This window comes from Echinops telfairi, unplaced genomic scaffold (assembly GCF_000313985.2).
Source record: "Echinops telfairi isolate 266 unplaced genomic scaffold, ASM31398v2 ScPeMD7_7469;HRSCAF=8507_1, whole genome shotgun sequence".
Taxonomy (NCBI): domain Eukaryota; kingdom Metazoa; phylum Chordata; class Mammalia; order Afrosoricida; family Tenrecidae; genus Echinops; species Echinops telfairi.
The window spans coordinates 46,332,198-46,335,867 of record NW_022111373.1 but is presented as its reverse complement, the minus strand read 5'-3'; the positions used below and the strand labels follow the sequence as shown (position 1 = coordinate 46,335,867).

Below are 3,670 nucleotides of genomic sequence, written 5' to 3'. Positions count from 1 at the left end.
CTGACAATTGAGCTATGGGCTGAGTTCAGCTCCAGGCTTGAGGGATGATTAAGGGCCATACTTTTGGGGGTTATACCACGCTCATCAGACTAGGAAGCCTGACCTTGCTTATCATTTCCAGCTTTGTTCCACATTTTTCTCCCACTGCAAAAAGTACCTCCTAATGTGGTTCCTTTTAGAGCAGTCAGCAGTGGTTGATAGAAACCATCTAGTTCTTCTTGTCTCAGGGTCATAGAAGCCGAGATTCATGTAGTTTATTAGTCCTTTGATCCACTATTTCTTGAATGTTTTAGCTTTAAAAATATTTTTGTTTATGCACTTTTATTTTAGCAATGCTTGTTTGAAACATTGGTAAAAATTAGATTATGAAAACTTGTATTTAGGAGTAAATGATATAGCACTCTAAACCATGCAGGAGTCCCTTGTTCTATTTGAATGGCTGGCTCTTGATACACAAACAGGTTCTGCATGAATGTTCTGGAATGCCCAATCTTCTCAAAACTATTTATAATTTGTTATAATCCACCCCATCGAATGCTTTTACATGATCAGTGAAACACAAGTAAACATCTTTCTGGTATTCTGGGTCGTCAGTCAAGATCCACAAAGCATCGGCAGTGATATCCTTTGCTCAATGTCCTCTTGTGAATCCAGCCTGAGTCTCAGATAGTGAGCTGTCAATGTGCTGCTGCAACTGTTGTTGAATGATCTTCAGCAGAATTACTTGCATGTGGTATTAATGATATTGCTCTATTTTTTGAGCATTCTGTTGGGTCGTCTTTTTATTTTTGAATGGGTACAAATATAGCTCTCTCCATCTCTTAAATTTCCTGACATAGGCAAGGAGTATCCCAGCTTGTGGAAATATTTCCATTGATATTACATTGCTTCTTGGATCTTTGATTTTGGCTAATGCTTTCAGCCAAATGGGGAGGCTCCTGGAGACACAGGCACACAGTACCAGGATGCAGCCAGGGAGAAAGGGCACAGGGAGGAAGGAGATCTTCTCACTGTCTTGCATATGGAAAAGGCCACAACTCCAAGAAGACAACAGCAGGCTGTGACCTGATTGATAGGTTGGACTGCATGCTTACATGTTCACATAGGGTGAGGCTGACATAAAATCTAACTGCCACAAACTGTAAACTTCCTGCAGAGTAGTAACCCCAAGTAAACCAGTGCTCATCTTGCCTATTAGTTAATGTGATTCTGCCTCTAAGCTTTTTGTTAGCAACCTGGTGCTTAAACGTTTTACCAGAGGGCTTCATCATTAGTACATAGCACTGCTGTTACTGCTGTTGATGTTAAGTACCATCAACTCATAGTGACCCTATATACACCAGACAAAAGCACTGCCTTGTCCTACATCATCCCATCAATTGCTGAGTTTGAGCAAAGTGTTGCAGTCACTGTGCCCATCAACCGCATTGAGGGGCTTCCTTTTCCTTGCTGATCCTCTACTTCCAATGCTCCATTAGTTTGTGGAAACACTTATTGATATTCTATCAATTTCTGGAGCCTTTCTGTTGGTTAATCCTATCATGGCAAGAAGCACTTCTCATAGATTCACCATTCAATATCTAGAATTTAGCATAATACTATGAAATGACCAAAAAAATCACACACAATGAATAATAGATAATTGACCTCAGGGAGGGAAGACACCTCAAGTCTAAACTAGGACAAAAGTTAAAGACAAACCATCTAGATGAAAAAATTATCATCAGGAAGCCATAAAAGTATCCAAAGGATTCATGGTCATGTGACTAAATAATGAAGACAGAAAACAAACAAAACCTCCCAGAGTCATCCTTGTTCATAGCTGGAACAGGCACCAATGTGTGCCTTTTATTGAAAACCCTTTCACCACACATAAGTGAGTGTGCTTTCTTCTACATGGACTAGTTGATGGGTCCTTTAAATGGCTGCGTGTATTAATACCAACTTTTAAGACCTCAGAAACTATCCTGTTGGTAGCTAGGCACCATCTGGTTCCTTTATTTTACTTTACTAAAGTACCTAATCTTCAGTAATTGTGTCATGAGGTTAAGTATGAGGAGGGTCCATATTATAAGTCCTATTCATTCTTAGGTTGGGTCATAGGCCCTAAAATTGGAACTCAAATTTATCCATAGAATCTCTCTCTCCCCCCTCTCTCATATATTATATTTACTATTATATTAATTTATGGTCAGCATCATAACTTCCTATAATTATAAGTAAACGCCACACTACGTATGATCATTGTAGGAATATACACACCCACTCACAGCTATAGAGTTGATGCTTACCCATAGCTGCCCTATGTGAGTTTCTGAGATTGGAATTCTCTAGGGCAGTGGTTTTCAACCTGTCTGTCGTGACCCCTTTGGGTTGAACAACCCTTTCACAGGGGTTGCCTAAGACTATTGGAAAACACATATTTCTGATGGTCTTAGGAACTGAGACACCACTCCTCTAACCATCTCCAGGCGGGTCCACCCACATAGATACAAGTACCTAGCGTGAAGACTGTTACCCATGCTACACCATGCTTCGAGACAAAATTTCATTTATTTGTCATTAGAAATAAATATTTCACAATATAGAATTACATATTGTTTTGCGATGAATCACTATGCTTTAATTATGTTCAATTTGTAACAGTGAAAATACATCCTGCATATCAGATATTTACATTACAATTCATAACAGTAGCAAAATGACAGTGATGAAGTAGCAACAAAAATAATGTTATGGTTGGGGGTCACCCCAACATGAGGAACTGTATTTAAGGGTTGCGGCATTAGGAAAGCTGAGAACCACTACCGTAAGGGAATAGGAAGCCTTGCCTTGATTTCAAACTGTTGATCTTGTGGATTGAAGACCAATGTGTAAACACTACGCTACTAGAGCTCTTCTATCTAATGATAATAGTATATAGCCAACGGTCTACATTTAAAATACTAATGAGGAAAAAACATAAGTAAAATCACATGGAAAGGTTTATCTCTACAAATTAATAAACAGGTGATAAATCACAAACCTATCATTTCATCATATTCATTCATTAAGACAAAACTCTTGGACTACAGGACTTCAGGCATGTAATACAAAAGCAATGAACATGAAAACAAATAGCAACTATATCAACAGCCTTTACAAAAAAGTTTTACCATAAACCCACATTGTCCATTGAAAGCAACCCCACATAAATAAACGTTTGAAATTCAGTGAACTCACAGTCCATAATCTGGGAAAGCTATCCTTTTCTTCTGTTAATTAGAAGTGTTTCCGTTTGTGTCCAAAGACTGCTTCAATTCCTTTAATCAGTAAGAAATGTGTCTCAGGGTTAACACTCTTCGGGTTAGCTCCATACAGAACGGGAGGAAAGTAAAATTCACTGTATGCTATTGTGATCCCCAACATGTCTATTTATTGCTGCTATGATGTTTTTCCAAGACAATCCGAAATCCATGTATTCAACATCAAGAGGCTTCCTGGAAACCAAAGCGGAGGGAAACTATTCAGACTCATGATTCGCAAGTTATTACAAAGCAGAGCCTCCTGTTGGAAATATATTTAAAATGTGCTGGGTTCTCCAATGGGCTTTTCCCTTGTCCACCCACCATAGCAGCAATTTTAGTTATGCTACTTGTTCTTTTAATTTTGAAAGTGTCTTCATATTTTC

General features: G+C 38.6%; 1 protein-coding gene across 1 annotated transcript in view; it reads left to right on the top strand.

Annotated features, from left to right (window-relative positions):
* Positions 1-3,670, top strand: part of FAM174A (family with sequence similarity 174 member A) — a 33,535-nt gene that overhangs the window by 5,546 nt on the left and 24,319 nt on the right. The window lies entirely within an intron of this gene.